The following is a 27,860-nucleotide window of genomic DNA, read 5'->3' on the forward strand; positions in this document are numbered from 1 at the left end:
TTACTCAAAAACTCAGCAAATCATCATGATGATTGCCACCAAAATGCAATAGATGAAAGGCTGTTTTATATCTATATCAGGAAGTTCCATAGGTGACTAAAATTCTAGAAGTAATATTCATTGCTGAATGGTATAAAAAATGCATTTTCTGCCCCCACCCCCATGCATATGTGGAGTGATCTAAGGCTGCAAGCCCAATCAGGTCTACTCAGTGGTACGTCCCACTTAATTCAATGGGATTTACTCCTGGGTAAGTGAGGTTAAAGAAGCACCCTAAGTCAAGTTGTTATCTTTCACACTAGGTTATCACCACCCCTCACCCCTGCATCATGTGTTTTGAATTACACTCAAATGTAGTTTGTTATAATTTTTGACAATTGCTGTGGTATTACTCTTTCGGAATCAAGAAATTTATTTGGAGAGATAATTACATGATAATCTTGTGTTTCTTCAGATGATAGCTATGAGTAAGGATGGGTGAGCAATTTGTTCTGTATGCACTTTAATGAGAGCCTATCTAACTTGTCATTCCTGGGCCAATGTGTGAGCTAAAATGCAGCTGTCTTTCAAAATCTGCACATATGTGAAACTTCTGATGCAAGTTCTCCAACCCAAAAAAATGTAAAACTATGCAGATGATAGAGAAAAGTACCCCCAACAATGTCTTTAGTGGAAACATCTTACAAAAATACATTCTCTGTTGGGGGATATGGCTTGCAAACAATGTGTACACTGTATTAGGAAAAACTGCACACCAAGTTGCACATAAAAACATGCACAAATTTTCATTAAAAAACCTCACAAACTGACATGGATATGGAACTGAATTCAGAAACATGAGAAATTGAGAAAAGCTGAAAACAGGAGATTTATTTATCTTCATCCCTAAACAAGAACAGATGATCACAACGAGGAAAAACAATTGTCTTCATTGTTTAGTTGCGTCCGACTCTTAGCTATCCAAATTATAGTGAGCATCCCAAGGAAGAGCAACTTTGCCAAAAACGCTCAACAACGTTTGTGTACATATTTTCACTTTTTGAAATATGGCAACACTAATCTTGCACTTGATATAGGATGCAAGACAATCAACAGTCTGGAAGGCAGTTTGGGGTGAAATGCCCTGCTCCTGTTGAAATGCCCTAGCCTTTGGAATGAGGAGGAGAGGTTGTTAGCAGCATTCTAAGGCAGTTAGAATCTGTTTGATTCACTTGAGGGTGGGCAATGAAAGGTGAGGAGTGAGGGAGAATTTGTGATATAGCAAGTTTACTTGGCGTAGGAAAGGAATAGTTGTTAATGGCGATGCCAAGAAGTGCTGCTGTCATCACAGAAATCAGAGCTGCTGAGGATATAAGCATATGAAACTAGGAGAGGGTTGGAGAGGCTTAAGAGATGATTGAAGTGGCTGCCAGCTGTGATTTCCTATTTGCCAAGGACTAGACCTGGGAATACTGAACTATGGACTCTCCTCTTAAGAATCAACATGGCCTTCTTCCAAGGTAAAACCTGCATTTTAGACTAGCTTTTTGGGGGGGGGGGGACATTATTGATGCCTGTGCCATGTGGTGATATTTTCCATAGGTGAACAGTTAGGGCCAGAGGCGCCCGCAATTCCAGGGAGGAAATGTATGTGAGCCTGCTTCTCAAAGCTGGGCTTTTGGGAAAGTGGCCGAAGAGCTCTTGGGCCCCCTTGTAGAATCATACCTCTCTCCCTACTCTAATTTACAGGGAACCTTTAGGAGACTAGCCTAGTCCACTGACCACAAGTCACTGATCAATGCGGATGTTGTAATAGTTTATCAGAAGAACACTTCCACGTGAGTTTGTCCACATGAGTTTTGGATGGGGATCACATATGGGTTGCTACATATGTTAACCGGCTCTATATGAACACCCCCACCCCAGCCCTGTTCTTGTGAATTAGCCACAAGCCTAGAGAAGAAAGACTGCAATTATGGCTGATCTATGCAGTGCTTTTTTTCCCCTTAAAAAAAATGTTTAGGAGTAGTCTCATTTTAAGAAAATGATTTCAAGAAATTCACCATTTTATTGTTCAAAAACAGGAAAAATAAATACAGTAAATGGACAAAAGTACAAAGGTTCACAAAATGTTTAGGGGTATGCATACCTCTGTGTATCCCCAGAAAAAAAGCACTGGACCTATGTATTATATTTCTAGATTTCAGCATGCTTTATATTGTAATAGAGTATTGCTTAGCTTCATTCATTCAAAGCACTTTTAGCCCACTCTTCGGTTAAAAAGTCTCCCAGAGCAGCTCACAAAGATGAAAAATAAGACAGTGCCTACCCTCAGTCCTACAATCTGAAAGATGCAACACAAAAAGGAAAAAGGACTTGAAGCGCAGAGGGGAAAGAGCATACTCGGGCAAGTTCTTAGTTACAAGATGACACTGCCACTCCCAGAGCAAATGGACTTGCTGTGAACAGAAGCTTCATTCCTTATACTGTATACTTAAATTCTTGTGGTATAGGTGACCAGCAAGATAAGGTTAAACGAAATCATTGCCAAGGTGGAGGAGGGGGAAGTGCTCACTTTATAAAATTAAACTTATAAAGTGATAAGATCTATCCGTACCATTTTCAAAATTAAATATAAAATATTTCATTATACAGTGTGTGTCCATGAAGAATGGGACCTGTTTTGCGAACTTGTCCTGGGTCTGGTGTGTGGCTCGGAAAATGATGAAAGATACAATGTCACCTATTCTCTGTGCAATAATAGATCTGCCGGAGTATGACACATAGAATTAGACGTTCTGCTGTGATTAATCAAGTCCACTCAAAGTAGAAATGCTACCATCTCACACTATTGCATGAAACCAGTGGGATGCAATATATTCATGAAAAAGGCACTTGGAAAACTGCAGTGGAAGCCATTATCTTTTGCACTGTAAGGCATTTTGCCTCCGGAAAATGTCTTACTACTGCTACCAACATTTAAATTGAAATTAAGAAGCACACTCTGTGTTGACTTGAGTACAATTCTATATAACTTTCTGCAGATTAAGAGAGACATAAGAGCCAATAGTACTTTCCAGATTTGGCTTTCTTTTCAACATTTTCCTTCCATTTCTTAAGATATTTCAAAGCTATTTCAATAAGATCATCTTCATCATCATTGTAATAATAAGCGCAATTCTACCAGACTTTTAGAGAAAGCTTGGAGGAATAAGCCATTTATCTTCACTATAAAACACATAGATGGTCACTATGATCCAACTAATTGTTCATCTAAAAAATAAATATGTAGTTATTATTCTTATTCTTAGGGCTTTTTTCAGCTGGAACTCACCAGAACTCAGTTCTGGCACCTCTCAGATGGGTGCCATTGTCATTGTAAGAGAACAAGGGAGGCTTTTATGGCGAGTTCTGACACCTCTTGATGATTAATTCTTTTACATCTGTTTTTATCCGAGGAGCTTAGTGCGTCTTACAAGTTTCTCCCCCCTCTTATTCTCACAACAGTCCTGCAAGCCAAATTCTGGGGATAAAGACTGACTAACCCAAGATGTCCTAGTAAGATTCATAGCTGAATGGGATTTGACCCAGGATGTTTGTTCCCAGTCTTAAGCTGGGCACTCTGATCGCTGCCATATGTGGGAATGGGGATGTACATTTAAAAGTGCCAGCAAACTGCTGTTAGGAAGCTCAAAGGGCAACAATCCATGCCACCTTACTGGCCTGGCCTGTCTTATATACACACACATACATGGTAGCGACTTAAAAACAGCATGGTTTCATCGTATCAGGAAAATCCTTGTGTGGTTGCAGCTATATACACATATGCTGGCTTCAGCCATAAAGCATGTTTTCCCAAGCATTGCGAAAACGATGAAAATCTTCTCAGAGCATGTGCTACAATGCAGGCTAATGAAAATGTTCACTCAAGTACCACCAGCCCACCTGCTTTCAGGATAAAACTGATTCTGTAATACATGGAAGCCAAACTCCACCGCAGGTTTAGGCATGGTGAAATAGTTTCAGACAATAGTTCGGCTTATTTCTTAGAAAAAGCACATGTGCTCTTGTGGGGATTTGGCAGGAATAAATTTAGAAGAAAAGCTGCTCTATTTAAAACCTGTAGAAAAGAAAAGAGGACAAGAGGATAGACTCAGATAAGCCAAACACAAAACAGGCAGGTGCCAACAATGATCGTCTTTCTTGAGGCCTTCCAAAAGGACTCCAGCTGCTATCAACCTCAACCAGTATGGCCTCCAACTCACATCAGCCTCAGTCAGGGATGAAGGTAGTTGGAGCCCAACAGCATCTGGAGGGCTGCAGGTTCCCCATCCTTGTCCTCCCTGCAGCTGTGACATTGCTACCACTTAGCAGGAGGGAGGGGTGCAGTGGAGAAGTCAGCAATGTGTGGGCCCACTGGTGGTCAATCTGGAACTCCAGCTGCTGCGCCTGCACAGCACTGATCTACCTACCACCTTGTTCTTCTCATTTTGCTGCCTGCCTGGGACAGTGAAAACAAGGAGGAGGGGCGACAGATCATGACTGAATGACTGGCTGTGATTACAGATTGTGCAGATCTGCTTTAAATGTTTACATCAAGAATGCATTGTAACGAAATGGGGATATTAGAAGCAAGGATACAGGGAGTGATGGTATCAGTACTACAACATACTATTGATTAAAATGTCTTATGAGGGCAAGTTGCTATATAAATTCTTTTAAAAGTTCATTGTATTCAGTGAATAACCTACTGAAGCCGAGTTACATGACCCTTATGAGATATAAGCCATTATCAGCATAGGGCCTAAAAAAAAAATGACATCAGGCTAGATCCATGGCATTTTTTGCCTATTTTCCATCAACAGGACACACTGCATTTGGACTGTCCCCCCCCCCCTCCTTCTCTCAAGCAATCTCTATCTGTGCTTCAGTGTTCCTTGCAGTCCTGTGCTCACCTGAACCTGGCTGTGCCATTGCCTAGTTAGCACACTCTTCAAGGTGAATTACTAAGCCAAATGACATAATGAACGAGATACGATGACGCCAAGGAAAGTTACTGATTTATGAGCATCTTTGCCAAAGCACTGTGACCTTCCTTCTAAGTTTTATTTTGGAATGTGCCATCAGGAGTGTAAACAGTGGGAAATGGCTGAGGGAAGGGAAGAACAAGCGCATCAAGTCTCCATATTGGGGGGTGTGGCCTGTCCTCTCCTCAACAGCAGTACTTTCTTTTGCTACTCAGACTCTTGGCTTTCATTTTATATGCAACCAATATAAATAATTATAAAGCTCAGAAAGGTCCAGTTGACTCATTCAGCCTCGAGGAGTAGTGACACCAGTGATAAGGGTATATCAGCAGGACAAACTTCTGTTGGTTTTATACCAATCTGTCATGGCTTCCTCCCCTCATGCCCACTTAACTGAAACTTCTGTTGCCAAGGAACTTGGGGTGTATGCATTTTGTTGGACAACTTGCAAGGACTTGGCCTTCTTCTGCAATTTCATAATGATTCCATGAGCTGTCAAATGCTCTGTTCCTCCTGTTCGGAATGGAGAGGTAGTGGGACTGCAACTTCCATACTCGTGCATATATTATTGACCCAATGCTAAGCAATTATTGTTTTCAAGGGGAGAAGGCCCCAAATGTGCTTCATTCTCCCATCAATATCAATGGGATTTTAATGGGCCTCAATGGCATTCAAAATAAATTGCTGTAGATATGCTGCATGAAAATGACTCATTACATGAATTGACTCTTCACTGTTTGGTTTGCTGGAATGTTAACAATGTTGTTGTGAACACTGTGAAATTTTTTTATTAAGGAGACCATTTGGCCATAAAGCATTCACTAAAATAAATTGTACTTTCACCCAAGGTTTATAAATATACATATTTGCATACAGTACTTTTCTTCTAGAAAAAAGGTACTGGTACTACATATCCTTGAGTACCCCCCAAGAAAAAAAGCACTGCTTGAATAAATAAATATGTTAACATGCAATAAAACTCAGAGCATCACCTTTATCACATTGTCAAGGGCAGCATTAAAGCCCATTGCTTTCAGAAAAACAGGAGGGTTTGTCCTTACCATATATACTGAAAAAGCACGTTAGCCACATTCAGGAAAAATATTGCATTTGAAGGTATTGCATTTGTCTGAAATTATTTGATATAATTAGTCAACTTAAAACTGAAACTCATACATTTCGGTCTTTCATTTTTCTTTTAAAAAACACTGAACATCCACATTGATAGCATGGCATTTGAATGTGCTTTGATGTTTCCAAGCTTTGAAATATATTTTCAAATTTTTATGCAAATTTCTGCTTCCAATTACATACCCATTAGTTCCTCTACAACATCATCTTAATATTCTCAAAATGATTCTGTGCTTCCCTAAGGCTGCAATCCTATAGCAGTTTACCTAGGAGTAAGTAGCAGTTTACCTAGGAGTAAGTCCCAGTTGAACTCGATGGGGCTTGCTTCTGAGTAAGGCTTTCACTGTAAGGCTACCTACGGTCAGTCAAAGGCCAGCCACAAGGCTATAGGAAGTTAAAACAGAAAACTGAAAAGGAATCCAGAAAGTAAACTAAAGTGATTTCCTTTATTAAAGCAACATTATAAATTTAGCAAGTTTGCACTATTTCTGACACTCTGAGCACATTGCATCTCACCAGCCATGCATTGTGGCTAGGTGCTTCCTGTCACCCACCACCCACTTTTTCAGTCCTTGATGGACCCCATATATGGTTGGTGGGTTGCACTCATCTTGGTAGGTCACAAGCTCTGCACATGTAGTGACTACTGAATGCAATTAATTTATTCCAAATTCCTTCTGCACTAATATGCCATCTCAGAACATTAAGCAACATTCTCTCTCGGAGCATCTGACAGATCAAGATAATTTAAATAGCAAGAAAATGTAACATGTACTGGGTAAGAAGTTTCATGCAAAAAGGAACAAATTGGTAGCTTCAAGCCTAAGGCAAAGTCAAGATCCATTAATAGTTTCACTGCACCAGTTTGTGGGGGAAACATAATTGGCTTGAATGAAGTTCAAATATATCTGATCTTTTACCCATTAAACATTGGATGAGCTTAATTGGTGACTTATGCATGATTTCATGGTTTATCAGACTCAAGGGATAACAGGAATGCTAAATGCTTTGCACATCACCCCAACTTAGCTAATTAGTTTTCAAAACATTTCTGAAAGCAACTAGGACTATCTGCATTTAGAACAAGGCTTTGAAAGAGCACGTAAAGTGAATGGGCAAACTTTCTAATGGGTTGCTCAGTCTTTGTTGCACAGAAACTAAATGAAAAAGACATAAGAAGCAATGGAGGAATAATTCCCAGTGAAAGGGCTTGGAATAGCAAGCCTGTACCACATTTCTTTCTTCCTGCAGTGGGTATCATGTTTTTATTTATTTATCTAAAATATTTATATCCTGCCCTTCTGACTATAAAAAATTCAGGCGCAACTTACAAAAAACTTATCAAGTACAATAAAATTAGGAGAACCACAGAAACACAGCAGAGAGATAAAACCATCAGTTAAAGCCACCTTCAACGACATACTGGAAGAACCCAAGCGCATACAAATATATTTGCCTGGGGACAAAGGGGAGCCTCCCTAGGGAGGGCATTCCATAGACAGGGCATCACAACTGAGAAGGACCTCTTTTCACCTCCCATCTAAGGAGGACTTAAAGGATGGCATCTGATTAAGATCATAACGTTTTGACAGGCACTATTAAAAGATGTTGGCCTGGAATGGTGTTCTAAGATCCACTGAGGTCTCCTTGGTGGCAATACAAAATGCTGACTTCATCCCAGGGGCATCCATCTCTTCTCCATAGTTTCAGTTTGCCAGATGGTGAACTGAAGGGCCAGCTCACATGTGCATGGAATCAAGCAACCATCCATTGGGACTGGACAACAGACAAACAAAGCAAGCTGTCTCCTAGCAGCGAGCCATGTAGCTGGAGATGGCATGGATGGATCCTCTGCTATTGGTGAGATTATTCATGCTGCACCAGCTTTAAAGTGGGGTAGGGGCAGAAGACACTTGGTTGCATGTGTCCTTGGTTGCATGTATATATACTCTCAATGAAGAACTCTTATAAAGTCCATGGTTCTAATATTTAAGATAAAGGTATCCTTTACAGTATGGCCATTCAACCAATTTTTCTGAAGTACTCCCATTGTGGCCAAAGGGTTTCTGTAGCTTCTCAGCCAAAAGTAAGGAATTTGAAGAGCATGGAGAGATCTCTTAAATGTATCATTTGTAAGCCCAGTAAAAAATACCTGCGCTTAAGGTCATGCAACCCACTACTGTCTGCTTTGTTTGGAAGTGCCTTACAGAACCTCAGGTATTAAATTTGTTGAGGGTTGAACTACATGCAAAACATGTACTCTGATATTGATCAATGACCACCAAAAGGACAATGGAAAGGGCACAACTGTCCCAGCTCCAGTCTCCATGAGCGCCTGCCAATGCCTTATAGCTTGCACCAACAGAATATGCTGGGATGGCATCCACCTGGTTCCAGCTGCAGCTATGTTTGTTGCATTGGCTTTTTCTGTCTCTCAGCACATCCCCTTGGTAGGATCATAAGAAGCTGCCTTCAACCAAATCAGACAGATGATGCATCCAAGTTAGCACTACTGACTGGCAGGGTTTCAGACAGGGAACTATTCCAGCTCTAGCTGGAAATGCTGGGGATGGAATCTGGGACCTGCATGCATAGAAGCACAAAACTGTAGAGTTGGAGGTCGACTCTAAGGACCATCTAGTGCAACCCCCTGCAATGCAGGAATCTCAACTAGATTGTACGTGACAGACGATCATCCACCTCTGCTTAAAAACCTCCACTGATGCGGAATCCACAACCTTCTGAAGAAGTCCATTCCACTGTTGAACAGCTCTGATCAGATGCTCTACCATTGAGCTATGTCCTTTCCCCAGTACCAGCTGGTATTTTGCTGTCTATAATACTGTATTTTGTCTGCCAACCAATACTGGGGCCTGAAAATGTAGTAAACTCCACCTTCTACCACCCTCCACACATACTACCAGTTGCATTTCACACACTCCAACCCTTCTTATTTCTGGTGGGTCACTATCCCCATTTCTGCCCTTTGGGGATGTTAGAAAACATTGGCGTTAGTTTCTAGAAGGGTCATTCTTCAGGAGGATTCGCGCACACCCACCCCCTAAGAGACCCTAGAAGTTAAATTTCACTGTAGTGTGTATTTTGCCTCCAGGCACATACATATGAATGCTAAGGCACCTTGCAGTGCACAGCTTGCCACTTTATAACATGCAGTTCCAGAGATACCTTTTGAACTGCTGGTAGTCTGTTGCAAGGCAGAACCTTCAGCAAGCTATACCCAGGGATGCTCTCCAACTGTACAAGAACTGGGATGTTTCAAAGGTATGCCTATTTTGTCTGTGAAGTCTTGAAGGGTATGCCATGATCTGAAAAATTCTATCTTAGCCCTACCCTTCCCAATTCATTCACTTGCAACCACAGGATACCAGGTCCTCATAACCAAATTCTGTTATGCTTGTCTGGCCTCACTCCTCCTTGAAATCAAAAGTTGACAACCTTAGGCCCAGCCTACTGCCAGCATTAGCATGGCAAATAGCTAACAAATGCAAATGAAGTTTGTGACTTCATCGCCATGACAGAATCATCACAATCTCACTCTTCATCCTGCCCTGCTGATGCCACTGGAGGGAGGCTATTGCTGCAGCTCCTCCACACAGGTGAGCTGTTGTTATATGGACATCAGCAGAAGTTTTTGCTGATATATTGCAGAAAGGTGAGATTAATATATAGTAGGCACACCCAACTCCCAAGAGTCTGCGATCTACTCCTAGTATAAAAAAGCTGGCAGTGATCAACCCATTGTCACTGGAGGGGGGAGGAGCGTGCTTCGGTGGAAGTGGGAGAAGATTGCCCAAAGTTGTTGAGGGAAGGATTAACCAGAGTTGTTGAGCTTTTGGGGGGGGGGGTTCTTTACCTACACTGCCACTCAAATGCATTGTGCTTACTAGTGCTTGCTACTATGGCAGCAAACAGACCAAACGCCAGGGGCGGGGAGTCATGACATTCATTATTCATTAACTCAATTGACCGGGAGCACCCACGATTGACAGGGATCTACCTGTCGATCGCGGTTGACTGGTTGAACATGTCTGATATATAGCATACAGGGCCTAGAAAATCTTGTCACCATCCTTAGCTCTTCCCCTTATGCTTTTTGACCAAGGCTAAGTGAGGAATTGAATCCGGATCCTTAAATCCAGTTCCGGGAAATCACTAGAATACCTCAGAGAACAGCAAAGCAGCCGTTAATCAATACTGTTTGAATCAGCTGCTGCTGAAATCTCTCTATTTATTGGAGCATTTGCAGGAGCCAAGGCACACAAAATTAAAGCACTGTGCAAATTATCCTGCTTCATCCAACTGTTGCACTTCTAGAAAACAATTTATATAAATAAACTAAAGTGACAGCAGTGCCTTTTGCAAACACAAAAGAAGGGGAAGATTCACAGAATAGAGATGGGATTGGTAGTCTATTCCAGATCAATCTTTATCCATATGTCCATTTCTCCTGTTTTCTTTTTGAAAAGATCCACATGAAATTTCATGTTTATTGCAAACCCACATTTAAATATTTATGTTTATCTCAATGTACACATTTCGAAACACATCTTATCCTTTAACATGCATTTCAGTGCATTTTGGTTCATTACTGAGCCAAGAACCGTAACACGAAATCAAAAGGATAATTACATTCTGCTCCACACATTTGTCCGGGAGGTCAGATCAGGTCAGTTTGCATCGGTATTCACAGAAATTGAACTCCTCACGCATTCCTAGCACCGAGCCACTGCAGTGAGCATAAAGCTATCCCATGCCTTACAGAGGTATCTATCCATCTTCAGGGCCCTTTGCTTGTTGCAAGAATCAGGTGTGCACCAGGTGCCAAGTGAAAAGTGGGCTAATGGATTTCCGCGTGAGGTAATAGCTAAAAACATTGTAGTGCACCCAGGACAATGCAAGTGTGAGCAGAGAGAGAGAGAAAGAGAGAGAGAGAGAGAGAGAGGACATGAACTGACAATGGGGCCAGTGGGGAGGTTAAGGAGGGAGGGCTAATTAGAGCCCTCTGAGAACTCCCTTCCGCAGCTGGAGAGCTGCATGCAAGAGAGGGAAGATGAGTAATGCCTAAAAATACAAGTATTGTGTCATAGGGTCAAACTATACATTACGTTAAATGTGCAGCTTGGGGCTATGTGGTTTTTTTCTTCATTTAATTACAGCTGCAGGGTGTGGGTGTTTCTCATCAGGACAGTTGTGCATATGGGAAGAAGGTTTAACTGTGATTTGGGCATCAGTGGATTCCCCCCACCCCTAGGCTGCATAACTGCAAAGAATGGAAATTATGCTTGCGGTACTCTACAGCATATCATAAAATATAATAATCAGTTTGTGGGGGGGTTTTATAAGAAAAATCAAGTGGTATATAAATGCTATGAAATTTATGTTATGAAATATAAGCATAGGACAGTGACGCCAAAACAGGCATTTTCTACTATTGTCCCTGTACTTGTAGCATGCTCCTCCAGTGGCTATATGTGAAGCAGGAAGCATGTGTTGCCCTGAAATCCTTTTTTTTATGCTTTTATATTGCTGGTTTTGTGTTATTGGGGGTTTTGTTTTGCTTTAATGATATTACTTATTGATTCTATGTCTTACTTCGCCAAACCTTTATTAGGTCCAGTTGCGGACAACTCTGGGGTTGCAGCACTCATCTCGCTTTATTGGCCAAGGGAGCCGGCGTACAGCTTCAGGATCATGTGGCCAGCATGACTAAGCCACTTCTGGTGAACCAGAGCAGCGCACGGAAATGCCGTTTACCTTCCTGCCAGAGCGGTACCTATTCATCTACTTATACTTTGACGTGCTTTCGAACTGCTAGGTTGGCAGGAGCAGGGACCGAGCAATGGGAGCTCACCCCGTTGTGGGGATTTGAACCGCCAGCCTTCTGATCAACAAGCCCTAGGCTCTGTGGTTTAGACCACAGTGCCACCCGGGTCTCATTACAAATATAGGCCATCATACAACATCCATATATAAAATCTTAAAATATATACAAATAAACAGCCATGTAAAAATATGCAATAACGAGGATTTTCATTGGAGTTTCTTCCCACTAAATAGTGCCATTCACCACTCTAAGAGATACTATTGATAAAAACTCAGCCACCCTTGCAGTTACTTCTGGGTTAATGTCAGACAGATAGAATCTGTATTTTCATTGTGCCGTGATATCAGAGTACCCCAAAAAAGGGGATAGAAAGTGTTTGCATAGCTGGTTGTACAATGGACAGATGAAAATAATATGTTCTTTTCTACTTTACTAGACCTCTTAGAGATTTGCTCACTATGCAATTAAAGTCATGTCTGCATTGGCACTGACTTTGGTATCTCTGAAGCCAATGGCACCCCCCCCAAAAAAAAAAAAAACAACAGGAGAAGCAGCTGCAAGCTCAATAATCTAGCTCGATTTAGCTATCAGGTCTGCTCAGCGTCACAGTTCTGCTTTTGTTTCTCTTCTTTAGACTGTTAGCTACCCTGTTTTCCAACTATACTTAAAGAGCAATAAAAACTGAGAGCTATGCCGCTGACTGAACAACATGGAGGAAATTTCCATTTGGATAGAAATATAGATTAACTTTGTATTTAAAAAGCAACCAGTCCAACCTGTTTATTGTAATTAAATATTGACCTAATGAGAAGCAGACAACTTCCTTTCTATGGGATATTGAAAATGTGGAAGGCAGAGGAGAGTTGCAAGCTAACATTTTTCACATAGAAAGGGTAATGTTAGAATATCACATTAGCCTCTTTCACAGATTAAACATGTGAAAAGGGGGTCCACGTGAGTTGAAAGGGGAACAGGGCCACATAGCTGACCCCAAGGTTGCATAGTTCCCCATCCCCCATGTTCACAAATTATGCATGGGTGTCTATAGGGTAGGCCTGCGTGCCCAGGCACGGAAAGTGTGTGACCCACCAGGGGTCAGTCCAGGGTAAAATAAGAATTAGGACATCAGGATTGGGTTGAAACAGGCCATAGCTTTATTGATTACAGATGTGAGCTGGTTTTGGCGAAGGCATTGGGTATGTATCAGATATCAAGCAACCCTCCTGCTGCTTGATCAGTAAGGTGGGTCAACCCTAAGTAGCAGGTTACCCCTCAACATACATCAAGCGGGACATTCCCAACAGGGCCACCACTTGGGAAGCTGCTATGGCCCACGGTCTCTATCTGGAATTCCAGACAAAGCAAACCTTTCCTGGACCCCTTTATCAGGGTAACTGATATCTAATGGCTCAACCCAATGTCATAGCCGCCAAAAGTGCATATAGGCGATGGGAGATGGGATCCAGCTGGTGCTGTGTCAAAACATGTTCTCTGTTTTCTCAGAGATTTTCTTCCCCCACCTGTTTCCCCACACTTCAAAATTGGTTTGGTCTTATTGTTGCAAAGTGGCCAGTGGTGGTCTGTGTAGTTTTCCCTCTCTGTGTTGGGATTTCATTCCTCCGTGCTACAGATATGTGATTGTTACATGTCACACGTCTGTGTTTACATTCCAGAGTGTTGGATGTCATGGGAATGGAAGTTTAGATATGCTGTTCCGTTCTGTATTGCTTTTGCTTTTCCCTTCTCCCCAAGGAAGTAAGAGAGGAGCCATGTTTTCTTCGCTCTGTTAAGTTTGATTTTGTACATAATAAATTAGGCTTAGCTGTCACACTTCAGCTTCTGTTTGGCCTGTGTGCTCATGTCCTTGGATATGGGCCACATCAGCGCAACGGGACACAGGAGTGATGAATCATCCCGGGCGGTGCTGTGCTGGGGGAGAGGCATCAGCCTCGGTGTTTCCCAACATTATGATACATTTCTTCAGAGATCTGGGGCCTCCCCAGCTGCCCATGCTTCCTGATATGAAAAGGGAAGAGAGGTGCTTTGCAATGTCTGCTCCCAGACTTTAACTGAGGGCCTGGTTATCGTGTGCCTCTGTTTGGTGTCCTCCAGAAGTAGCTCCCCGGATGGAAAGGAGCCGCTATGCTCATTTCCTGGCAGGTGGGCTGCTTCCTGGTAGGGTGAGTGGGAGAGACAAGGTGGTGGGAAGGTCCGCATGGTGAAAATACATTTTCAGCAATGCACTAGTTCTAGCATCTGAGGAACATGCAGGCCTTCCCTCTGCAGACATCCATACTCAATGCATGGATGTTTGGCGGGGGGGGGGGGGCGGGCAGGGGAGGCAAGGAAGCTGTGTGACCTCCTGAGTGTGGACAGCAGCACAGCCCATCTTTTCATTTGATTGTGTGGACCCCCTTCAAGCGGTTGACACAGGAAGGAGGGTTATAGATTCTTCTTTCCCTCATCTATATCTGCATCTAGTTAACATCCTCATCTTGGAGGAACCAGTTTGGCGGCTGTTGCATCCCCCCCCCTCTTCCCCCCAGTAATATCCTTAATTAGATTTTCATCAGAATACTTCTTCATCTTGAATGATGTGGGTAATGCCTGTTTTTACATTCATTTTAAAATTTGCTGGAAATATATGATTTTAAATATAAAAAATTAAGAGAGAGACCATTTTATTAATATGTCAAGAAGTATCATTGAAATATTCCCACTAGGGACAAGTATTTCCAAATAATATTAGATTATTCAGGGACAGAAATGGATTCCAACTTACCCTACTGAGATTTTATAGGTTCTTTGCCGTTATATTATTTTGCCATTAAATGTTAATTCAGCAGAACCTTTCCAGATCTTTTTTCAAAAAAATTCTGATACAAGCTTATTGCAAATCATATTTAATCCATGGTTTTACATTTTATTACTCTGATTTAAACAAAAGCAGTAATAATAAACAGCTTGGAAACTAACAGCATTAGAGAGCGCTTTAGGATATATTTATGCTTTTCTCTGATTTGAAAGTGTCTGTCATACTTAAAACAAAACAAAAACAGAATACTGTTGCCTGGAAAGCCAGAAAGCTTTGTTTTGCTTCTCATGCTTAGGATGAACTCTAGCTTTAATAGTGGAAGTGATACAGCATTTGATGGGCTCCAAAGAGATCCTCAAAGTGTGTCTAGCAGCTTGGGCATACATATTGAGATTGCGCGATGGGGAGGACTTTGAATAGTACCCCCACCCTTGCCCCACCACAAATTGCTTTTGCATTCTGCCTTAGATTCAAAAGCAGTTTGGCATGTGGCATTGGCGGATGGGGCTACTCTTTGTGAAATCAAAGGTTAAAGCTGCCTTGTGTTCGTGGAACTACTTGGAGGTTCTTTGGATCCTGGCTTACCTTTGAGGAAGGGCTGTAGCTCAGCGGTAGAACATCTGCTTAACATACCCTCCAAAGTGTCCTGATTTTCTAGGGTCAGTCCAAGATTTATGAAAGCCACCCAGGCTTCTGATTTGATCCTGGAATGTCCCTTTTCCCCTCACAAGCACCGCCATGCTCAGAGAGGAGGGTGAGCTGGTGCTTGTGCCAAGCTACGGAAGCTGTGAGGAAGCACCTCATTGCCTCTCCATGGGTGCCGCTGCCAGCCTCCTCCCTTGGGCAGCTCATAGGGGCTGCTGGAGAGCAAGTGAGGAGGAGAGGCTGTGCCCCGTGTGACATGCAGACTCTGAGGAGCAGGCAGAGGGCAGGGCAGGAAGGTGGTGGCAGCACTCATCTTTCTTCTAACAGGAAATGCTCTGTGTGGGGGAGACAAAGAATGGGGGGTTGGAGAGAGTCAGTTGAGGGACAGTGAGAAATGTCCCTATTTTCATCTGAGGAATGGGGGGGGGTATGGCTTGGCATGCAAATGTTCCCCTTTCAGTCTCCAGGTAGAGTTGGAAATGCCCCTTGTCTGAAACCCAGTGAAGCAGCTGCCAATCAGTAAATAGACAACAGAGAGAAGTCCCAATGGCCGGTCTTGGTCTTAAGCAGCTTCCTACGCTTCCATCAATGCCCTGAATCATCAACAGACAATGACTGTTTAAACTGCTGGGTTTGGCAATCAAGAAATTGTTGTGATCCTTAATAAACTTAATCCACTGAAGAAATGAATTGCATGGGGTTGGACTAGATGATCCTTTGGGTGTTTTCCAACTCTACAATTCTAGGATTTTATGAAAACCCTTGCCTGCAAAATTTTCATTGATTTCGGTGATCGTTTTTCATTCATCAAATTCCCTGTGCTGCTAAGTATTTAAACACATACCTAAATTTAAACATGTGCTTAATCCCACTAAAGTAATTAATTGCTCCTTTGCTTAAAGACCTCCTGAACTAAGCCTTTGGGGACACAATATTATTTATGAGTTCTCTCATTGGTAGCATTCATTAGAGAAATCACATCCAGGGTTATTTCTTTCTTGCTACATGTCAAAGGAAATTTCCCTTCAGCTCAGCTTTATAAAGAGCGTTAAAACAAAGCTTCAAAGCAAGCATTTGCATTAAAGTACTCAATTATTTATTTAGATGTGGTGTGCACATCTATCTCTTTTTTTCCCTGAGAACAACATAATGTCAAGAGCTATGGAAATTAAAATTACAACCGTACACTTAAACTGAGGCTGTAGACATAGTGAGCTGGTGAAAAATTACACAATTCATATTCTTTTCATCAAGCTGTAATGATCAATTGGAAGGCATCTTTGGAGACCTGAGTGGTATGGCTTTTTAGTCTTTTCATGCCAAAATAGCCACCCATCCTCTACCTTTTCCTCCTCCCTCCTCCAGACCATCTATTCATAGACTTTATGAGCAGTTGGAGACCTTTTGAACTGAAATCTGAGCTCTGAGGGTTTCTTCAGTTTTGCGTAATTCTAGCTATTACCAAATGTTAAGAGTAAGAGTTGCTTATCCCAGTGCCATCCCAATTCCCCCTGCAATTTTCTTTCTTTCCTCCAAAATAATTTCCCTTTCTGTTTCTTTGAGCCTTAGCAGTTCACAGAGGCATTAAAGCAGTGGGGAAATAGCTGGCTCTGTCTTGCGCTGATCTATTAGAATCCTTTCAAAAAATTCCCATTTGAGCCCTCGCTAAAACAATAGAAAGCAAATCACAAAGATCAAAAACAGCCTTGCAACAGTGACAAAAGACAGCTGGGTCCATGCTCCCGTTATGCTTGTGTGTATGACATTTTTACATGTTACAGAACTAACAAGGTCAACTTTTTGAACCTTATCACAAGGATGCACATTCATTTGAATGAATTAGAATGGAAAACAATTATTCCTTCTTTCGTTTGTTTTTAACCACTTTCAAAAGTGGTAATTGTTATGCATGGAATAAATGAGGTAGAACTCTTTGTATGGGGAAAGCAGGAGGGCTGGCACTGTGAAATTCATAAAGCTGGAATCTCTATTTAGTACAGGAAAAGATGCCTGCTTCTTGGGAGGAAAGCAATGACAAACTTAGACAGCATCTTAAAAAGCAGAGACATCACCTTGCCAACAAAGGTCCGTATAGTTAAAGCTATGGTTTTCCCAGTAGTGATGTATGACAGTGAGAGCTGGACCATAAAGAAGGCTGGTCACCAAAGAATTGATGCTTTTGAATTATGCTGCTGGAGGAGACTCTTGAGAGTCCCATGGACTGCAAGAAGATCAAACCTATCCATTCTGAAGGAAATCAGCCCTGAGTGCTCACTGGAAGGACAGCTCCTGAAGCTGAGACTCCAATACTTTGGCCACCTCACGAGAAGAGAAGACTCCCTGGAAAAGACCCTGATGTTGGGAAAGATGGAGGGCACAAGGAGAAGAGGACGACAGAGGACGAGATGGTTGAACAGTGTTCTCGAATCTACCAGCATGAGTTTGACTAAACTGCGGGAAGCAGTGGAAGACAGGAGTGCCTGGCGTGCTCTGGTCCATGGGGTCACGAAGTGTCGGACACGACTAAACAAATAAACAACAACAACAAAAGCATTTAGGTTGTGTCTGTAGACCTTCCTTAATTACCTATAAAATGGTATCCCTGTGCCCTAACTATCTGAAATCTGGCAGATCTAGGGGCTTTGTGTGGAAGTACACCTAAAGATTTCGTGCCAGTAGGATCAAAAATTCCACTTATAAGCAGGATAAATGCAGCTGGGTTCTCCTGTTGCAAGTAACTGACCTCTACTTACAGCATTGCCATTATGAGGCCCCACCATATCATGAGAACTGTTCTTCTACGCTGTATAAACAGGGGAAACAAACAAACACAGATGGGCCAGTTCTCCTCTTTTTGTGTAGAAGCCAGGTTATGAAGGGTCCCTTCATGCCAAATGTGCAGCAATGAGCGGTGCCAGCCTCAGTGTCAATTTCCAGTGAGATCTCCTGAAATCTCAAGAGTTCTTACCAGAAATCGGCTGGTGTTGCTTCACTCCACCTCCAAGAGGGCCAGCACTGCGGCTAGATGGGGGAAGGGGGCAGAGAGGAGCAAGAGGCAAGCAAATGAATGGCTGGCTAGACTTGGCAAAGGGGCTTGTGGCCTTAATAATGGAAAATCATGCAACAAAGTAGAGCCAAACAATGTCCTAGTCACCTCCACTGACTGAAACGCATCAACCATGGCATCCAGGTCATTACAAATGTGAGCAATTTTATGCTTCGAGTACCTAGCAAACATGGCACAGTGTGATACCAAGGATTTCTTTGCCCAGCTTTGGGCTGGTATGCCCAAAGTATACATTAGTCAAAACCTCATATAAAAACAAGTATATTAGGAGAAATAATATCACATCAAATTCCCATGTTACAATCTACCATTATCTGAGTAAATATGGTGGTGAATCTACCCAGCAGTGTTGCCAATGTCATTTGGTTCTACAGATATACCCTACTTTTTTAAAAAAGATACAGTAGAATCCAAAATATCATTTAATCTTCTCATGCATACTGATCTAGGATACTTTTTTCTAATATAGATTCTTCTTCCCCGCCCTCAGAGGGTGGGGGGAAAGCCTTGGATCAGAGTTTCACAAAGAAACAGCACTTATTTATATACATCAGAAACATATATCTGCTTTGAATTAGATAATCAGTATTTCCCTCCCATGATCTTCCCCATGGAGATAAAAAAAAATACCATTTTAGGAAATATGGCTTTATTTTCTGCTAAAACTAGATCAAAATGTTTCATAGATAAAAATAACATTTCTTGGGGCTTTCTGTTTTGCGCCTTTGTTGCCAGATGCTGCATAAAGAATTAATAGAAAACCTGTCTAAAAGAAGTTTTCAGAAGTTTTCATGGTCTGGGCTTTTTTCTTCTCTGAACAATTTATGATTTATTTATTTTCCTTTTTTGGGGTGGGGGAAACCACCAACATTTTCCTGCTGCAGGATCCATCTAATGAAGTCAAAACACTGTTTTCAGAACTCTCATTTCAGAAAAACTTATGAGGAAGAAACATATGCTCTCATCAGGCTCCCTGAAGCTTTCTTTCCTGTGTGGAAAGATTTCTTCATATCCAAAGTAAAATGGGGAAGGATGAAACAGGGCCTAGCACTGGGATTGCGCTAAGAAACAAAACAGAAGAAACAGCGTAACGAAAGTTACCTGTAGTTTTTTCCCTTCAAGAAGTAACTCACAGCCATATTGCCATCACATTTTCCCCTAACTGTAGTTTCCAGACTATCTTCAAGGGCAGCCCTATGTAGAACACATTAAAAAAGTAAAGGGACCCCTGACCATTAGGTCCAGTCGTGACCGACCCGGGTTGTGGCGCTCATCTCGCTTTATTGGCCGAGGGAGCCGGAGTACAGCTTCCGGGTCATGTGGCCAGCATGACTAACCCACTTCTGGCGAACCAGAGCAGCACACGGAAATGCCATTTACCTTCCCACCGGAGCGGTGCCTATTTATCTACTTGCACTTTGACATGCTTTTGAACTGCTAGATTGGCAGGAACAGGAACTGAGCAACAGGAGCTCACCCCGTTACGGCGATTCAAACTGCCGGCCTTCTGATTGGCAAGTCCTAGGCTCTGTGGTTTAACCCACAGCGCCACCCACATCCCCGTAGAACACATTACAATAGACTAATTGAGAGGTTACCAGTACAAGTATTGTTGTAGCTAAGCCAGGAGTAGACTTTGGTATTTCAAATTTCAGCGGTGCCCTTTGCAAGACCAGAATTTGGCACCCCTGCCTCTTGCCTTCTATTCTGCTCAATTCGTTATACCATAGTTGTGACGTTCTGCAACACCCCCAGATATGAAGCTCACTGTGTGACCTTGGGTCAGCCACAAACCTAAACTACCTTGCAGAGGTGTTGTGAGCCTAACTTGGTGCCTTGCTTCTCTCTAGAAGAGAGCTCCTTGGATGAATAATGATTTTTAAGTGCAATTAATCAATGAAGTGTTTGAGTGTGCATGTGCATAATTGTATATTTTGCAGGAATTAATCTTCTCATTGAAAAAACTAAAAGAGAGAGTTGTGGAATTGTGAGAGGACTAACAGTCAACTATGAGGTGCAATTACATTTTTGTCAGTGGTCATCAGGCTTTCTTTGTGCAAACTGGAGATAGTCAGAAGAGACCCACATCACTAATATTTTCTTTTGAAGCATCCAAATTATATGGACAATGTCAATTTATTAATTTTTTTTGGGGGGAGGGGTAGTAATTATTGACACTCAACAACAAAAAATTAGTTCTGTCCAAAGAAGTTCTGTTTTGAGGGAGCAGGGCGGAGTCTGTGGATAGCAAAGAGGTTGTGCACATTCATGCATATAAGAGATCTAGGAGAGTATCAGTGTTTCATTTTCCCCAGAAAAGGTTTTACGAAAAATCATGTTTTCCCCCAGTCGATGAGACGACAAAATAAAATTAAGAAAACTTTGTTCTCAAAAACAGTGCCTGGGGCTGAATTTCTGTGCTATAGAAGGTTGTAGGAGATCAAGACATTGAAAAGAAATTGCTTTTTTTCACCTGCAGAAGCTGGTAAAATCTACGGCAAAAACTGCTTTTATAGTTAACCTGTAATTACTTCCAAACAGTAACACAGACCTGAGTAAGTGCTCCGGTTCAAATCACCCAGACAAAGCCCTCCAGCAATTGCTGGCAAGGCTCTGCGCTTCCGTTTCACAGATTATTTGGGGCCATTTCTTAAGGGGTCCTTCAGACCAAGGCTGATACCAGGTTTAAGGAGACGTAACGGCAGGTGCCGTCAGGTGGGCACCACACACCACCCTTGTGCCCTTCCAAACTTGCTTTAGAAGAAGATGAATGTTGACAGGTGGAGGTGGCAGAAACAGGGACAGGTGGCAATGCTGGAATCAGTGCAGCTCCAGCCTTGCAGTGCTTCCTCAGCAGTGAAAAGAAGCACGAGCTGCTGTCATCTTCATCAACCCCAGTGCCCCTGGACTCTGCCCTAATGTAGAGAACATTGAGGGCAGAGCCTCAAGGTATTGGGGATAATGATGACAGCAGTGCAGCCATCTGTCCCGGCGTGTCTCATCACAGTTCTTAGGCAATTGAATGATAATAATTAAGGGGTGGTGTCAGTGACAGTAGGCCATTCCAGGTCCTAGGGGTCCCAACATTTGCCCCACAATGCCAAGCCTGCGCCAGACATGCATCTACCATCACATCAGTGGGCATGATGAGATTGTGCTTATGGATGGGCTTTGGACACATGCTGTGAGGTATAGGCACAGCTAGGATGGAGTTGAATCCTCAGAGGTTCTTCTGATGACCCTGGGTCAGTTATCTAAGTGTTGGCTCCACCACTGCCTGTATCAGCTGCCCCAATGTCTGGCACTTTTCTGGCAGAGGGGAGGAGAAAGGATTAGCTCGTCGTTTCTCCTCAAGCTACTTCTTCCTAGTGTCAATCAAGCAGGGAGGACAACTTTCTTATCGGCTCTCACCCCCATTTTTAAAAAAATGAAATCCTAAGCAGGCTTACAAGTAAATACCACAAAATAATACATGCAAGGTAATACATGCAACTTCTGAGCAGGATTAATCTGCTTTGGCCTCCTTTTTTAGTTATGTATCTGTTCTTAAAGTTTCTCAAGGGAATATGAATCTTGAGGAATTTTGTCGTGGTGTGACAGATCCCTCATTAAGTTTTTTTAAAATGCTTAAAAAAATTATAACAATTTTTAAGGGTTGTTGGAGTTTTTTGCCTTGGGGCACAGTAAAAGGAAAGCTAATGGGGTCCTTTTTGTCTTTGTTTTTAATTAGAAAATATTGATCGTGGGAGATTTGAGGGGGAAAGGTGCAGCAACCTATGAATTTTAGGAAACTGCTATTCCCAGGGCTTGGGCCTGGAACCTTGTAAGTATTTAGATGGAAAGTTTTGTAAGTGTGCACAGTTCCTGTGATTTCCAGTAACATGCTAAAAGTAACAAAGCAGCAGTCCCATTTCAGTGGGGGTGGGGGTCACCTGTACAGGCTCCCTTCTTTCAGTGATGATTTGAATTGTAGCTAAGATTTGAGGTCAGGGGGTCCACACAGAGTGTCCCCCATGGATACAGCTGTATAAAAGAAGTCATGGCTGGCCTGGCTTAACAGGGATAGCAATTAATTTCTGGTGGCAATTTGTATGCCTAAACACTCATATAGACTTCTCCCACATTGTCTGGGAAACCATTGTGAGCACATAGGATCAGATATTATTTCCTCCTTTGGCCCTTGTTTTCCACACAGCCGCTGAAAGGGATGGTAGAAGAAGATGAATTGGGCTTGTTCTAGTTTTTAAAATAAAAACCAGGAATATCTTGGTTACATCTGCCACCATGACCTTGCAAAAGCTGAGCTATAGAGGAAACAGCATCTTGATACTTATGGCTGCCAATGAAGGGGTGAAAAAAATACATTATCATTAAAGCCGGAAGCATATTTGCTAGTATTTAACAAATCATGTGCTTCATTTAAATACTGTTGCCAGTAGCCAAATATATTAAATCCACCTCATTAGGCATTAAATCAATGGAGTTAAAAATTAAATGACAGGGGCTTGTTTTAGTTTATGTCAAGGTATATTTCTACAAGCACAGTTAAGTACCAAAGTCCCCCCATTTTAGATCATTACAGAAATGACAAGGCGCTTGGGTAGCCTGGAGGAACAAAGCTGAAATTCCAACTAGGGATTGGGGAGAAATTCAATTCAGTTCACAGTTAAAGATGAACCTACCTAATTTTCACTTTCCTAAATAATATACGAATTAAAAACGCACCCAGCATTCAAATTTCTACAAACTTTACTTGGATGGGGAAGAGTGTTGCAATGTGTTCAAAAAGGCATATACTGGAGCCCAGTGTGCATAAAAATGCATATATAAGTGAAAATAATGTACAAAGTAACATTAGGAAAAATTGGTTTGCAAAATGTGTGATTTGGGAGAAATTTGCATGAAAATGCTGGTGAATTCTCATTAGGACTGATGTGGAAATATGGAGAACTGAACTTAGACTCAACTAGACTGGTAAAGAAAAGGCAATTTATATGCACTGTATGTGTGATATAACATTGTGCCACTGGATGGCAACATGGAGTCCTGTTTTTCTCTACCTGTTTTCTCCATTTAAATTTACAATGCTTTAAACTGAAACGCTTCTTTGATGTGTCTAGGTCCAGCCTAAGACTCCTCTGAGAGAAATCAAAATTGACAGCTTTGCTCATCACTAGTTCTATGAGAAAGTTAGCGGAAATGTCGGGAAGGTGAGGGACAGAAGGGTTGTCTACCCCAATAAAGGTTCACAAGAAACTCCATAGAGGGCCCCTTCGTAGGCTTCCCCAGTGGCATGGGAGCCACTTTCCTGAAGTAAGATTGCATAGCCCACAAGTATCTCAGAGAAATTGTTCCAAATGTATTCAGGCATGAAGTCTTCTCTCAGACCATCGTGCTTCTGCAGGAGACTTTGACATGCGTGTTTCTGAATGTTTGACTGAATGTGCTTAGAAGCCTCCCTTGTGATCTGGAAACCCAATATGCAAAAAACCTCAAACCGGATTAACGAAAGAATTAAACCATAAAAGTATTAGTAAAAACAGTGGGAAACAACTAATTAAAACATTCAAATAATAATTTAATGAGCTAAAAACAAAATGAAATGCATGTAAACGTTCCACAAATCTGGGTAGGCTTGTATAACCAAAAACGTTTCTAAGTAGGTGCTGAAAGTGGAGGCCCAAGGTCAAGATCAAAGTTGTGGAGTGGGTTAAGGCGATCTCACAAGTCAACTGGTCCCAAGTTTGTAAGGCCTTTATTTGCCAATAGTAAAATCTTGAGCTTGGCGTGGAATTTATGCAGGCAGCTGAAGAGCACTATTAGGTATAGTTCCTCTCTCTTCACCTCGCCTTCCCAAGTGCTGCTCACCCTGCCTCAAGGCTAGTTGCTGGCTACCATAGAAGCAAAAAGCCTTTTGTGTATCTCAACACCTGATTATTTTCTTAACATCTGTATCTATGAAGTCATTCTCAAAAAGGAAGGCAGTAAAGCAATGAAATACCGGTCCCTGCAGTTAATGGGATTAGTGGCCTACAGAGACGCTGCCAGTCAGCACTAGACTAGATAGGCTGATAAGGCAGCTTTTTATATGTACACCTATGGAAGTTCAGAGGTCTATCCTGCCTCTTTGCTACTTAAGGGATCTATAGCTGGTACACTCGAAATACATACACATACACTGAAGCAATGGAGGGAGAAGTGACAATTTATATAGAAGAAATACCTGCTTGAAATAAACAGCTTGCTCAGCACATTGGGGGTTTCGTTCCTCAGAATAGGGCTCTAGGTTTTTTTTTTTTTGGTTTTTTCCTTTCGACAAACTATTGCCACATTTTGCTGACGCTCGAGGACTTCAGTCCTTGCAGGTCAGTACTACTCAAGAGGGTATATAACTAACTTTGATTGCCCTTGACATGTTTGGCATGTCATCCATCACTGAGCTTAAAGGGTGCAATACAACATAATACAGGCTTTCAGCCATCAGTGGAAACAGCAGCAGCAAGGAAAGCATGCAACAAGCTTTAAATATAAAAATGTAAGTGTAAATATGCCTAACATCACATGAAGTTAAAAATGTGATTAGCAGTCAGACTGGGTGACATACAATGATGTGGAATAGAAATCTGCACATACAATTAGATTTCTATAACTTCTCTTCCATCCTGCCCCATCACGTTGCCCCAAATATCTGTCCCAGAGGGTCACCCAATCACGGATAGGCAAATCTGTTAATTTTGGCTTTCCCCTGTTTCTTAATTTTTCCTCAGCCTTAAATTCAATTCTCCCACATTTCCACATCAGTTTGTTCTTCTTTTAAAGAAATCCTCATGAAAATCCATCAACATTTTATTTTTACTGTTAATTAATATGATGCCTTTGGACTAAGAAAGCTCACAAGGCATCTCACAAAGAGTAACCCACAGAAACAAAATTCAAGTGCAAAAAACACAACTTCCAAAAATCCAAGACAACAAAATCTTAACATTTCAAAAGAAGTGCTAATTTCTCATAATAAACATGTTTTTGTGCAGTTTTGTGATCTTCACTAAAATATGCATCTCTCTGCACATTTTGCCCTAGTATATAGAGTTTTTTTACAGATTACTTGGCAGGAGAACAGCACTGCAAAATTCAGAGAAGTGTCTTTCAAAAGATGGCTGTTGTTTTGGTCTATGCATTGTTTTCAATGCAAACTGAATCAGAGTTCTCCTCCATCTCAACCCCTAACCATACAAATCAGATTTTGGGGCTGCACAGGAGGCTGGGTGGGAGGGGAGGGAAGGTGAACCCTCGTTGCACAAGTGAGCGCCTACAAGCACTATGTTGACTCTCCCCAATGGTGTTTTCATAATCAAATGCCAGGTACAGGTGGACTTATCAGTATTACAGTGCAATCTCCACAAAATTCCTACTCCACACAGCTATTAAGGGGGGGAAGCTTCCTTTGGTGCCAGTGTGGTTTCCGCCCTCAGGCTAACTGGCACATAATGGTTGGGATTTCTATGCAGAGGAAATGCTCAAAACCTCCCTCCTTGTTGCGGCTGTCCTGATAACCATCTCTCCCTGTCAACCTGGTATTTAATTTTTTTAAAAAAGCACACACCACATATGCCGTGATTGCAAATCAGATTGTTAACATCCTGTTAGGCCTATAGATGAGAATCAAACTTATGTGGAGCTTTCAAGGCTTGCTTGTGATTTAACACAGCTAGTATTCCTACCATGGATAGATGCTCAACATCTGGGCCTGCACCGCAACTCCTTAGCGGAACCTTATCTAGTTTGGCCCTCAACCAGCTATTCTTCCAAGCTCTGCTATCATTCTTACAGCACAATCCTAAGCAGGTTTACTCAGAAGTTAGTCTCAGAATTCAATGGAGGTTTACTCAGAAGTTAGTCTCTCGAGTAACCATGTTCCGGAATTCAGCCTTATTCTTCTCACACAAGCAGAACAGAACATATTAAAGTTCCTTATTCTGAGTCCATCTAGCCCAATGCCATCTATGCTACCTGCAAGGATGTCTCCACAGAGTAAGAGAGACATCTTAAGCTGCTATGTATTCATTTTAAAAAACCCTGAGATACTGGGAATTGAAGCAAAGACCTAATAAGGAGTTTGCAAGGATTTTCTGCTGAGTTCCCCTCATATATGAAGTCACTTTCAGTCTATGATTCAACAGCTCCAAAGGTTAACAAACTCAATGTATGCATAGATGGAAGAGACAACACAGGTAGAGAGACAGGATAAAAAAAGGTTACCTTTGTATTTCCTACATAGAACAAATGCTAAATTTCAATATTCTTCAAAAGGGCGCAATTGAATTGATCTTACATCATTCCCTAAGTGAAATAAGGTTGATGGTACCATATAGATATTTCAACGCATTAGCATTTTTGTCGGTTGATGAGAAAGCGTTTCATACAAAAACTCATATGATCAGCAAAACATGAACACTGCTAACTTATTGCCTGTCTTGATTTTCATTTTCTATTCAAAGCTCTGAATTATTAATCTCCTTCTAAGTCAACTGATGTAATTTCTTTTCAGAGGAAAACAAAATGCTTTGCAGAAAAAAATTCTGAAAGGCTTTCATCAGAAATCTAAAGCACCAAATCGGCTAATCAGTCCCGTTAAGGAGGAGAGAGGGGAAAGGTTAGCAAGGTAACAACACGATACACCCTTGTCAAAATCAAGCTGTGGCTCAAAGCATCTGGAGGGCCAAAGGTTCCCATCCATGTAGACAAGCATTATGTTTCAAACAATGGCTGAGCATGTTATGGCATCAATACCCCTCACCTGTCTCCAGCATTTGGTATTCAGAGGTAAACTTGGTAAGGCCCTTCTCTGAACCCAGAGGTTTCACTGACAAAAACTATCCTCCACAAATTTGCCAAATCCCTTTTTTAAAAGCTGTCTTCATTAGCCAGTGTCTGGTGAAGAAATATCTGAACATATGAAGATAGACCAACAATCCATTAAGGATAGTGAGACAGGTTTTACCTTTGCAGAAGCTATGTTGATTCTTTTTCAGCAAGACTTATTTGTCTACCGGCTTAATATTTTTCCTTTTAATAATGCTTTCTGCTAAATTACCAGCACCAGATTATTACTTTTTAAACATGGTCTGCATTGGCCGCTTTCCAGTACTGGTACTGAGGCCAGGCTTTAGGACAAGCTTTTGTCAAAATAACAATTGCATATTTGAGTTAAGAACTCTCAACTTCCATCTTACCTGCTTGCTCCCAGTTCCCTTCTATTTCTCTTTGCCAACTCTTTGTTGCTCTGAGGTTCATTCCCCCCCGGCTTTGCTACTTGCTTGTCACTGTTCTTTCTCCCTCTTTCTCCACTCC

At 41.8% G+C, this 27,860-nt stretch overlaps 1 protein-coding gene and 1 long non-coding RNA gene across 4 annotated transcripts in view; one reads left to right on the plus strand and one right to left on the minus strand.

Annotated features, from left to right (window-relative positions):
• The window catches only part of LOC310677313 (uncharacterized protein), a 728,781-nt gene that overhangs the window by 612,015 nt on the left and 88,906 nt on the right, over positions 1 to 27,860 (minus strand). The gene's annotated exons all lie outside the window — the stretch shown is intronic.
• On the plus strand, positions 1,147 to 27,732 carry LOC310677348. Of its 3 annotated transcripts, XR_014511108.1 has the most exons (4): positions 1,147 to 1,499; positions 20,450 to 20,523; positions 22,240 to 22,332; positions 27,058 to 27,732. It is a non-coding gene; the product is annotated as an uncharacterized lncRNA (long non-coding RNA). The 3 variants fall into 3 exon arrangements; XR_014511109.1 differs by lacking the exon at positions 20,450 to 20,523; XR_014511110.1 differs by lacking the exons at positions 1,147 to 1,499; positions 20,450 to 20,523 and adding an exon at positions 9,706 to 9,810.

This window comes from Podarcis tiliguerta (genome assembly GCF_965153285.1).
Source record: "Podarcis tiliguerta genome assembly, chromosome: 5".
NCBI classification, from domain to species: Eukaryota; Metazoa; Chordata; class Lepidosauria; order Squamata; family Lacertidae; genus Podarcis; species Podarcis tiliguerta.